A 12,629-nucleotide genomic window follows, 5' to 3' on the forward strand; every position below is an offset into this window, starting at 1 on the left:
AGGCGGCGCAGGCCGCGCGGGAGGGCCTCTGCCTGCTGCAGCGCGGGGCGGGCGGGGGCGGGCGGGGGCGGGGGGCGCTTACCGTGAGCGGAGCGGATCGGCCTGACTGGGGCCCTGAGGAGGAGGAGAAAGAGGAGGAGGAAAAGGAGGAGCACGAAAAACTACACAGCGGCGACGGCGGCGGCTCCCATTGCGGAGCAGGCGGCCGAGCCGTGGGCGGGGTGGGGGGGCTCTCGAGGAGCCGGCGCGCTGCCTCATGGGTAGGCTCCGGGTCAGCCTCCGCGCGTCCGAGCTCCCTTTCTTCTCGCCGACGCGGAAGGCGGGCACGGGCATGTGCGCCGCGTTGCGGGTCCTCGAAGGCCCCGGCGCCCAGCTATGCGCAGGCAGCGGCCGAAGGTCAGGCACTAGGTCGGGGCTGGAGCGGCCGTGGGTGCGTACTGCTTCCCGGCCAGCAATCCTGAAACCTGGGCTCCATCGAATCTGAAGGCGTGGAAACACGAGTTCCGGGGCCTCTCTGTGTGTAACAGCTAGTTCTCTGCAGGCTTGGAAAGTAAGAAGGTCTAGGAAGAGAGGCGCCATTAAAAAGAAACACCAGGGGCTTCCTTGGTGGCGCAGTGGTTAAGAATCCGCCTGCCAGTGCAGGACACACGGGTTCAATCCTTGGTCGGGGAAGAGCCCACATGCTGCAGAGCAACTAAGCCCGTGCGCCAAAGCTACTGAGCCTGCGCTCTAGAGCCCGCGAGCCACAACTACTGAAGCCCATGGGCCTAGAGCCCGTGCTGTGCAAGGAGAGAAGCCATTGCAGTGAGAAGCCCATGCACTGCAATGAAGAGTAGACGCCGCTCACTGCAGCTAGGGAAAGCCCGCGGGCAGCAACGAAGACCCAACGCAGCCAAAAATAATTTAAAAAAGGAAAAAAAGAAACACTGTGCCTGAGCGGCAAAGACCACACACCAGATGAGAAAAAGAAGTGGAGAAGGTTCTTTTAATAATTGGCTGCCTTTGCCAAATTTGTTTCAAACTTGGAGATTTTGCTACCGCCTCCTTCAATTCCTAACTGCCATATGGATGCCTGTAATAACGAAAAAAACGAAAACAAAAGATAAGTGCATTTACAAGAACACCTGTTAAGATCCTGCTTGCACAAATACTTGCAAAACATTGTACTCTGATCTGTAAGGAAAGTTTCCTCTCCCAGTTGTACTCACAAGATGGATGTCAGTAGTGGTCCAGCTCTCAAGAGTGACCTGGATTTGAAATCTTGCCTTGTTAGATCCTTAATACACACCAATCACTGCGCTCACATTCAATCACTGGGTCGTACTGATTCGTCCTGCCTATTTGAAATCACTTTCTTCTTTCTCAACCAATCTGTCCCCAGCTTTTCTCTGGCATTTATCATTACAATTGTTTCCTTATTGATTACCACTCCCAGACCAGTCTTTCCCGAAGACCACTTGAATTAGCCCTAGAAACCTGGAATGGCTACAGATGACCATGACCTACTCTTCTCCCAGCTGGGCCAGGGATAGTCCACTCAGCTTTCCCTTTCTTGTAGGCACTGCAAATAAGTTTCATAGGAAAAGAGAATAGTCAAAACAGCAAACGTGGAAAGCTAAAAGTTCAAAAATCTTGGAGCATTCTTAAGTCATTATATTTCAAATGTTTCCAATATAGTTCCGAATGGTTAGCAAAGGGTGTTACAGTATGAAAGTGAACTTAAAATTTCACTCTGTATTCTACAGTCTGGTCCTCAGTTTGCAGAGACAGAAAGTTAATGTTGTTAGCCTCCAGAGCTAATTTTTTTTGGAGGGGGGGAATTTTTTTTTTAATTCAAACAAAGTCACAAGAATTATAATCATCCTCATCAGTTCACTCAGTCCCATGTAACCAGAGCTAATTTAAATCCAGTGGGATGATTCATGCCAACCAGACTTACTAGAGACTAATATATAAACCAAATTCTTCATAACTGCCAAGAAGACCAGAAAACTGTGTACACATTTTTACTCAAAAGGAACATTTACATGAGAAGCCAAATTTTAAAGGATATCTGGTGAGTATGAAATCAACAAATTGAATGATTTATTTCACTACTTCATTCTCAAAACTCCTCCCTTGGATCTGTAACACAACTGTCTTGGTTCTCTTGACACTATCCATACCTTCCCTTCATTTTTAAGTGCTTCCTCTGACTTGTTATATTTTCTGCCCCTTTACATTCTGTACGGGCTAAGTATCCTCACAGTACTCATTCTCCTTAAGTGAGATCATGTGCCACTCTTTCCTGACTGTAACGGATATAGATGATTTCCTAGTTCTATTCCACAACTCTATTGTGTTCACCCAAATTCGAGTGGAATAATCATCACCACAATCCCAACTCCAAGAATAGTACAACTAGCCTAAAACTATAGTACAGCTAGCCTCACCTCCCTTTGAACCAGTTATTGTTTCATAAACCAATCAGAGTGAAGACCAGGATTTTTGTTTGATTGTGAGCAAAAGAGAAGCTCATTCTTTCTCTGGATGATATGGCATTAGAATGTGAATACTGGAAAAACTACAACCTTCCTTGTGTGTGTGCTACTGAGAGCCAACTGAGAGTAAAGCTAACGTGGAGGAGGAAGGGCTGGGCGAATCAATCACAGGAAGAGGAAGTCAATCCCTGAGAGCATCATAAACCTCCAAATCAAACCCAACCTGAACCCCATTCTGCTGCTAGACTTCTCTGTTATATGAGCCAATAAATTCCCTTTTCTGTTTAAGCCTAAGGGGTCCAAAATAAGCCACTGTGGCATAAAAATTATTTTTAGCCAAAGGCATTTTTAAAAAATATTTATTTATTTAGTTGGCTGCACCAGGTCTTAGCTGCGGTACACGGGATCTTCGTTGCAGCATGCAGGATCTTTTAGTTGCGACATGCAGGCTCTTAGTTGGGACATGCAGGACCTAGTTCCCTGACCAGGGATCAGACCCGGGCCCCCTGCATTGGGAGCGCAGAGTCTTAACCACTGGACCACCAGGGAAGTCCCTAGCCAAAGGTATTTGAGTTCCTGAAATTCCTTATCTGCCTAAAAGCAGAGTCTTCCAAAAGAATTCAAGTGTCATAAATCTCCTCCCAGGGAGCAACTAGGGAAGAGTGACTTATGGCTAGAGACTATGAGAATTGTCACCACACCTAAACAGACATTGTCACAAACTATCATATCTTCCACCTATTCTCTTAAGGGCCCATTTATCTTTTCTAAAAGTCATTGCTTTTCCCATAAATGCCCTCTCTCCCGAGCCCCCCTTCTAAGAAGTTATTTGTTTTCACATAAATGCCTTTCTCCCCTTCCCCTTCAGCTATTAAAATAGTATATAAGCCCCAAATCCTAACTACCCCTTTGAGTCACATTTCTTTGTGAACTCCCATACATGATACGTGATTAAAATCTCTCTTTTCTCTTGCTAACCTGTCTTTTGTCAGTTTAATTTGCAGGTACCCCAAAACTAAATATAAGAGGGTAGAGAGAAAGCTTTTCCTCCCTGACAAAGCCAATATTAGTTTGGTTTCCTGTTATCTGCAACTGAAAGCATCCTAACTGGTAGCGACAATGATAAATATTCACCATCTTATCTTCCTCTGTATACCCAGGAAATCCACATTTCCTAGCTCCCTTACTTCTACATCAGGCTGTGTGACTATTTCTGGCCAGTGGAACATAGACAGAAGCAGTGATTGCCTAATCTAAACCTGACCCTTCAAACCTCCAGTGATTTATAGTTCCTTTTTGTTTTTTGCACATCAGTCAGCCAGATACAGAAAACTCTGAGGAGCTAAGGAATGGCAGAAATATTAGATGGAAGGACCCTGGGTCTCTTAATAATTCCACAGAGCACTTTCACCGCACTGATCCTCACTGTACTGATTAGAGCAAAACATAAATCTTTATTGGGTTAAGACACTAGGATTTTAGGGTTGTTTGTTACAATAGTAACAATCACCTACTTGGATTAATAATAGAAATGGTGGCCAACTATAACAAAAAATCTAAAATATGTGGCATTAGCTTAGCATAGCAGTCATGTAGGAATTAAGAAATGTAGTAGGCTGGATAACTGTAGATTCATATCAGGCAGTGGCTAAACTGTTGCCCATAATACATTAGAAAGCAGATCAGAACAAGTACATAATTTGTAGCTCTATGGGAAGAGTTCAGAAAGCAATATTAATCGTGGATGTTGGTGGTTTTTTATGTGATTAACAGGGTATTACCAGAAAGAGATTAGCATAGAAGAGAATTAACCAATTTACAAACAGAACTGAAACGGAATAGAGTCCAGCATTTGGGGGCCTTGCAGGGTTTGAAAACACAATACTTCTACATAAAAGCCTTTGAGCTAGGAAGCCCCAGTAGGAGTTGAAGAAAATGACTCAGCCTTTAGGAAAGATCAGATTACACATGTTTATTTCAGATAGCGCCTATTGTTTCAGATAGCCTCAGTAGCAGCCGTTATTTTTTGTTTCCAGCTTCACTGAGGTGTAATTGACAAAATTATATATACTTAAAATGTACAATGAGATGATTTGATATACATATTCATTGTGAAATGATTACCACAATCAGGTTAATTAACACACCCATCACCTCACTTTGTGTGTGTGTGTGTGTGTTGTGTAGTGAGAAAGCTTAAAATCTACTCTTAGAAAATTTCAAGTATGCAATACTGTATTATGCTGTACATTAGATCTCCAAAACTTACTCATCTTAAAATTGTACCCTTTAACCAGCATGTCTCCAGAGTAGAAGCAATTAAATCCAGAGAAAGAGAGATCTAATCAAGAAAGTAGAGAAATACCGCAGCTTTTGGAACTATGTCTCCAGAGGGAATATTTTGGTACTTCAACCATGACTCCTGGATATTTATCCACCTTTTTTTGAGTGCCCCCTTTGCCTGAAGTTTCAATGTACATTTACTTCCAGCAGCCAAGACCTGCAGCTCTTTTTCAGAGGACTATGCTCAGGCTATTGGAGCCACTTTGCCTGCCTTCACAGAGACTGGAAGTACCTGGGAAATTAGCCCGATAAATAGGGCAAGCTCTTAACCAAGGACTGATAAATGCAGGGGTGTGAAAGCCCTAACTCCCCTGTCTTGGGTGGGAGGCATCATTTACACTCCAGAATTCTCCTGTAGGAACAGGCTGAAGCTACCTCTGTAGCTTTTTATCTAAAGTTGTATCCTTGCTTATGTGCATGTTAAGCTATTACCCCAGATCCAAAGCCACCCTTCTTAACTCAGCTTTGTAATGCTGGGGGCTGGGAATCTGCAAACCAGTTTTGTTCTTTGCCAGCTGCTCCCTGTTATGTTCTGCCAACAGAGGACACTTGAAGGAGACTGAAAGGCTGGAAGAGGAAAAGGGCTTTGCTCCTTCCTGTTTACTTCTATTTGTTTTATGTTCCTGTCATGATGTATCCAGCAACTTTTCATTAGTCCCAGCAGCAACAGTTCATTCCAGTAGCAGAGGCTGAATCCAGTTTACAGTTTTCCTAATGCTTGCAGAACTAGTCTCATTGCACCCCCATAGGGATATCAATACCAGCCACCATCACCCCCTCCTCAAAGGCCTGGGTGCCAGTTCTATGGTACCTCTCCTCCAAGCTCAGATATTCTGGCACCAGCTGAGCAGTGCCCCTTTCTCAGAGGTCTGAGTTTCAGCTCCATGGGGCCAATCCTTCAGGCTTCTAAGAGTTTGTTATGAACTGCATATATGTGTCTCCTCAAAATTCCTATGTCAAATCCCTAATCCCCAGTGTGATGGTATTTGGAGATAGGGCCTTTGGAAGGTGCCTCTCTCCTCTTCTTCCTCCCCTTCCTCTCTCTTCTCTTTCTCTCTCTCCCTCTCCCTCTCGCTGTCTCTCAATACAGCAAGAAGGGAGCTGTCTACAAGCCAGGAGGCAGGTCCTCACCAGACCAGATCTGCCACACCTTGGGCTTCGATTTCCCAGCCTCCAGATCTGTGAGAAATAAATGTTTGCTGTTTAAGCCACCCAGTCTGTGGTACTTTTGTGATAGCAAGCCCAACTGACTAAAACGGTGTTAGTCATTCAACCATCTTCTCTTTGTTCCCTCAGCCCTAGAGGTGGTCACTGCTTCCTGTAGTTGCTACTTCCACGATATATAATGTTCTCTTTTTGCCTTTAACAAATCTTTATTTTAAATTCTCTTTGCTAAAATAACTAGTATGCTTCTGTCTTCTAACTGAATCCTGAGTGATACACTTGACTTCCTCTTCTCCCTTGTTCTGCTGTTCCTATTGCTATGCAATGTTCTTAATAAGTCATTGTTCACAAATCCTCTTCTCAGGATCTGTTTCTGGGGAACTCAGTCTAAAACAGACTAAGAAAGAATTTCAGGTGTTGTTAATGGCATATTGAACTGAGTGGAAACAAATGGATCACAACACTACTACATTTTTTGAGGAAATTGTATTGCGAAAGTAACCATGCCCCTAATCTGAAATTATTTTTAATTGATTAAGCTATAAAACCATCTTTGGTTGACCCCCAGGCTCTTCAAATATGAAAACTATGCCGTCTCCAAGGAGAGCAAACTCTCATTCAGATATGGCCATGGAAGATTATGGACAAGGAAAACTTCCCAAGGGTAGAGCCAGAGGAAATGGAGAAAGAGTCTGTGATGGTTAATTTTATGTGTCAACTTGACTGGGCTAAGGAATGCCCAGATAACTGGTAAAACATTATTTCTGGGTGTGTCTGTGAGGGTGTTTCCAGATGAGATTAGCATTTGAATCAGTAGCCTGAATAAAGAACATTGCCTTCACCAATGTGGGTAGGTGTCATCCAATCTCTTGAGGGTTGAATAGAGTAAGAAAGGCAGAGGAAGGGCGAATTTGCCCTGTCTGCTTGAACTGGGATGTCCACCTTTTCCTGCCCTCAGATATCAGCCGTGGGCCTTTGGACTCAAACCAGGACTTAAACCATTAGGTCTCCTGGTTCTCAGCTTTTAGACTGGGACTGAATTATATCACCAGCTTTCCTGGTTCTCTAGCTGTGTATACAGATATATAGATATTATACATGGAAATTTATTAGATAGATAGATTGATAGATAGATAATCTCCTATTGCTTCTGTTTGTCTGGAGACCCTGACTAATACAGAATCTCCCCAAAGGAGAGAATTAGAGCTTAATCACCTAATCAAGGAAATTTCTTCACCCCTGGAATAGAGGGCCTTCAAAATGATTTGTAACCAGGATTTCAGAATTGCTATGGAGCAGTGACTGCTTTGTCTCTCATTCTTCTCCTTTCCTAACAAGGGTGTCTTTTGCAGTTATCCTTCATTTCAATATACCACTGTATATTGGGTGTAAGTCTGGTGAGAGAAGTATATATATTTTTTCTTAGTTTATAGGTCACCAGACCATGAGAAGTCATATCTACATCTGATGGAGAGATCTGGGATTTTAAGCTACATGCAATGACTTGATGAGACTTTGGATTATATATTTTGGATTATATATTTTGGAGATGGGTCAGTATGACAGAGGGAGAAAAAAATGGATATTTGGGACCAGAAGGGTGGATTGAATTACAGACCATCACTTCATTTCTTCCTTTGAACATTTCCAATTTCCCTTACATTCACGTGGCAGCATATGGCTAGTTCAGACCAGTGGAATATCATCAGAAGCAATTTACACCAATGCTACTGAGGGTGTAGTTCAGAGACCAGTGTTGTTCTATGACTAGTTTGTTTCTCATCCATAACAAGGTAAGTACAGCAAATGAAAGTGTTTAGAAACCTTTATAGAAATTTTACATTCTTACAACATTTTTATTGTCTTTTACAGAAGTAATAGTCTGCAGTAGATTGGAAAGTTTTTTAAGAAGTCGTCCTTTGCTATAGATAGTTTGAATAGCTGTATTCTAACATCACTTCTAGCCCAGTCTCCAAAATCACTTAACACCTTCTAAGATCTTTTTGTTCTTCAGTTGGTACAGAGGATCCACCAGAGTATTTTGAATCCCTGGAAGACTGCACTGGGTATAACTAACCTGGAATTTCTGAATGACTGTTGGAAGAGAAACACCTCCCCCACCAAACACATCAGTCTACACTAGACCATGAGACCATGAGTTGAGTAATAAATAGACCTTAATATGTTAAGTCACTGAGATTTGGGGGTTATTTGTTTGAGTAGCTAGTGTGAGTTATCCAACTACATTGTTACTGAATTTTCCTAGGACAGTGACTTTTATTTCTATACTCATGATTCCTGAATTTATATCTTCAAAGCATCAGAGCCATATATCTTATCACATACTTGACAATCCCATTTAGATGTCCGACAGGGACCAAAAAAGTCAACATTTCTAAAACTTAATCCACTATGCTCCCTCTCTTTTTCCTTATCTATTCCATTGTGTTGAACCATATCACAATCCCTCCAATTTTTCAACCCTGAAACCTAGGAGTAACCCTCAGCTTCTCCTTCTCCTTCTCTAGTGCCCACCAAAACCAATAAACCCATTACCAAGATCTGAAGATTCTTTACCTTCTTTACCTTCCAACCCTTTCCCTATTCTTTTTTTTAATATCTATTTATTATTTTAAAAAAAATTATTTTTGGCTGCATTGGTCTTCCTTGCTGCACACAGGCTTTCTCCAGTGGTGGTGAGCAGGGGCTACTCTTCGTTATGGGGAGCAGGCTTCTCTTGTTGCCGAGCACGGGCTCTAGGTGCGTGGGCTTCAGTAGTTGTGGCACACGGGCTCAGTAGTTGTGGCTTGTAGGCTCTAGAGCGCAGGTTCAGTAGTTGTGGCGCATGGGCTTAGTTGCTTCGCGGCATGTGGGATCTTCCTGGACCAGGGATCAAACCTGTGTCCCCTGCACTGGCAGGCAGATTCTAAACCGCTGTGCCACCAGGAAGTCCCCCTTTGCCTATTCTTGATTTCTAGTTCCTCTGCTCTATCTCATTTGAGTGAAAAAATCTTCTATTTTATACTTCCAAATTAATTCCTTCCAGTGTCATTAAGACACCTCTCTAAAAAGCAAATCTAAGTATGTAACTTCCATGCTTTAAAAATACATCGATTTTTTTATACAGTTCTTAAGAAAAAATTGTGCTCCTTAACATGATGGGCTAGATACTATGGATTGGCTACTTGAATCACCATCCTACTCTCCTTCTATTTGGAGATGATGGAAAGCTACAAACTACAATATATTCCCCATATAGCCTTGCTGCTAGAGTGCTAGGTATAGTAGGTTCTGCCAAATCTGGTTCTACCTCTGAAAATGAGGTAGAAGCTATCTTCTCTTATTGTAACTTCTCCTGGCAAGTAAGGTTATGAAGAGGTGACTATTAGAGGCAATTGCAGTAGCTAAGTTCTAGTATCTATTCACCAGCCCCACAGACATGAGAGGCAATTGAGGCAACATCAATGGCGGCAGCAGCAGCTTCCTGAACCCTGGATCTCAGCTTTGAAATCATAGCAGCCCCTTGACTTCTATGCCTCCAGCCCTTCTCCTAATATGGCATTTTCCTCTATTAAATACTTTTCTGTCTGAAATACCTAAAGTAGTTTCTATTTCCTGCACCACAACCTGATGAATTAACATGATGTATGGAGGCTTTTTATGATTTTTCCCCATTTTCTCTCATCAACCTGATCTCACTGCCACTTCATCCACATCCATCCCTATACATTGTAGTTGAGCCATGCTGAACTGCTTGCAGATTCTCAAATGTACCATGTTTTCCTTATTCATGTTCCCTTCTTCAACTTTCTAGTTCCTATTTATTCTTTAAGATTTAACTTGAACCTTACCTATTCTGGGAAACCTTCCCTGATATCTCTGCCCTCATCTGCTAGCTTGTAATCAAAACTTCTCGTCCTTTTTTTGCTACATAGCATCTGAGTCCCCTACTTATGTTTGAGATACTCCCCATTCTTATGTGACAACAGCTGCTACCTCCAAAGAAACTAAATATGCTAGCTACTTGCTTTCCCATCTCCCTTGTGCATGTGATCTAGGATCTGCCAATCAAACACCTCTACCCCAGATTATGAATTAGAAGCTGATGGCACAAAAAAGCATGGAGTTGGGGTTTTTTGGGCAGAACTCTAACAATGTGTAGCAGTAGGGAAGGCACCTAAAACCAGTTCTAGAGGCAATAGTGCCAGTAATTGTAGCAATAGTGGTATAGGCACTTTGAGCTGGAGTGTCTGTACTAGTTCCTTTCCAGTCTAGTTCTGTGTGATTTAGAAAGTTGTTCTGGATGCATAGTCTCTGAGACTGTTTTTTTTTTTTTTTTTTTTTTGGCTGTGTTGGGTCTTCGTTTCTGTGCGTGGGGTTTCTCTAGTTGCGGCGAGTGGGGGCCACTCTTCATTGTGGTGTGCGGGCCTCTCACTATCGCGGCCTCTCTTGTTGCGAAGCACAGGCTCCAGACGCGCAGGCTCAGTAGTTGTGGCTCACGGGCCCAGTTGCTCCGTGGCATGTGGGATCTTCCCAGACCAGGGCTCTAACCCATGTCCCCTGCATTGGCAGGCAGATTCTCAACCACTGCGCCACCAGGAAAGCCCTGAGACTGGTTTTTAAGCCTTCCAAGAGACTTTATGTACTAACCAATAAATTCCTTTTCTGTTTAAATAAGTCAGAGTCTTTCTATTGTTTACAACCAAGAACCTTGGTTGATATAATACCCTCTCTGCTCTCTCCCACTGCACTTTGTATTTGTGAGTTTGTTCAGCAAATATTTCCTCCTGTATACTCCAAGTAAACTGTCCTGCTCTACTGGTGTTGGGCTTGATCATATGTTTTCTTTTGGCCGATGGGATGTCAGCATTTGCAATTCAAACAGAGGCTTGAAATATGCTTCAGTGTTTGAGCTTGCTCTCCTGTGCTCCAATAATGAGAAGAGCATGTCCCAGGTTGCTGGTGATTATTCAGCCTGGGGCCCAGAGTGAGACACATGGAGCAGATCACATACCTTAAGCAGCCACTGGTCCAAAGACAAGGGACACATGGAGCTGCCCTGTACCCAGTGTTCATTGGAGAGCTCAGACCCTGGAGCCATCCCACAGAACTATGAGCAAGGGAATAAGCTTGCTATTTTAAGTCACTGGACTCTGTTTATTTTCTTTTTTCCTTTTAATTTTTAAATTGAGGTATAATTGACATACAACCATATATTAGCTCAAGTATACAATGTAATGTTTTGATACTTGTATATATTGTGAAATGATCACCACAATAAATCCAGTTAACATCTGTCCATACATAGTTACAAATTTTTTTTCTTGTGATGAAATCTTTCAAGATTTACTCTCTTAGGAACTTTCAAATATGTAATACAGTATTAATAAGTATAGTGGCCATGCTGTACATTACATCCCATGGCTTATTTATTTTATAACTGGAAGCTTCTATCTTTAGACTCCCTTCACGCATTTCTCCCACTCCCACCGGGTGGCAGCCACCAGTCTGTTCTATCTATGAGCTTGGTATTTAGTTTTTGGTTTGTTTGCTTGATTAGATTCCACAAATAAGTGAGATCATACAGTATTTGTCTTTCTCTCTGTGACTTATTTCACTTAGCATAATGCCCACAAGGACCAACCATATAGTTACATATGGTGAGATGTCATCCTTTTTTATGGCTGAACAATATTCCTGTGTGTGTATGTGTGTATATATATATATATATATATATATATATATATATATATATGTATGTATGATATATATTCTTTATCCATTCGTTCATCAGTGGACACTTAGGTTGTTTCCATAGCTTGGTTATAATAAATAATGCTGCAATGAACATGGGGGTGCAGCTGTCTCTTCAAGACAGTGGTATCATTTCTTTCAAATATATATACCCAGAGGTGGAATTGCTGGATCACATGGTATAACAGGAATAAGGTGATATCTCGTTGTTTTGATTTGCATTTCCCTGTGATCAGTGATGCTGAGCTTCTTTTCATGTACCTGTTGGGCTTCTGTATTTCTTCTTTGGAAAAATGTCTATACAGATCCTCTGGCCATTTTTAAATTGGATTGTTTGGTTTTTTGCTTTTGAATTGTTTGAGTTCTTTATATATTTTGGGTAGTAACCCCTTATCAGATATATGATTTGCAAATATTTCCTTCATTGTAAGTCACTGCATTCTTTTTTTTTTTTTTTTTTTGCGGTATGTGGGCCTCTCACTGCTGGGGCCTCTCCCATTGCAGAGCACAGGCTCCAGACGCGCAGGCCCAGCAGCCATGGCCCACAGGCCCAGCCGCTCCGCGGCATGTGGGATCCTCCCGGACCGGGGCACAAACCCGTGTCCCGTGCATCGGCAGGCGGACTCTCAACCACTGTGCCACCAGGGAAGCCCTAAGTCACTGCATTCTTATGCAGCATTCCATCTATAGCTGACTAACATAGTATGTAATTATTAATAGCTATAGTAATAATCAGCCTATATTGTAATTATTAGTTTACTTGTCTGTTGCTCTTCACTGGACTGGAAGCTTATTGAGAGTGAAGACTGTGTATTACTGGCTTTTACATTTCCAGTGATTATTACAAAACCTATACCAAGTGTCAATGAATGTTTGATGAATTAATAA

The 12,629-nt window shown here is 42.3% G+C and overlaps 1 protein-coding gene across 13 annotated transcripts in view; it reads right to left on the reverse strand.

The window, feature by feature from the left end:
- ZNF280D (zinc finger protein 280D) overlaps positions 1–12,629 on the reverse strand; it is a 288,761-nt gene that overhangs the window by 120,404 nt on the left and 155,728 nt on the right. For 8 of the 13 annotated variants that reach the window (XR_003436343.1, XR_003436342.1, XM_027123107.1 and 5 more), the window contains exon 1: positions 83–211. The exons of 2 other annotated variants lie outside the window; for them this stretch is intronic. The gene's annotated coding sequence lies outside the window, so the exon portion shown is untranslated. Of the gene's footprint in view, positions 1–82; positions 212–12,629 lie in introns of those variants that run through there. 3 more of the 13 variants (XM_027123110.1, XM_027123105.1, XM_027123103.1) reach the window with 3 other exon arrangements.

Source organism: Aethalodelphis obliquidens, unplaced genomic scaffold (genome assembly GCF_003676395.1).
Source record: "Aethalodelphis obliquidens isolate GAN/ISIS:26980383/991018 unplaced genomic scaffold, ASM367639v1 scaffold26, whole genome shotgun sequence".
Lineage (NCBI taxonomy): Eukaryota > Metazoa > Chordata > Mammalia > Artiodactyla > Delphinidae > Aethalodelphis > Aethalodelphis obliquidens.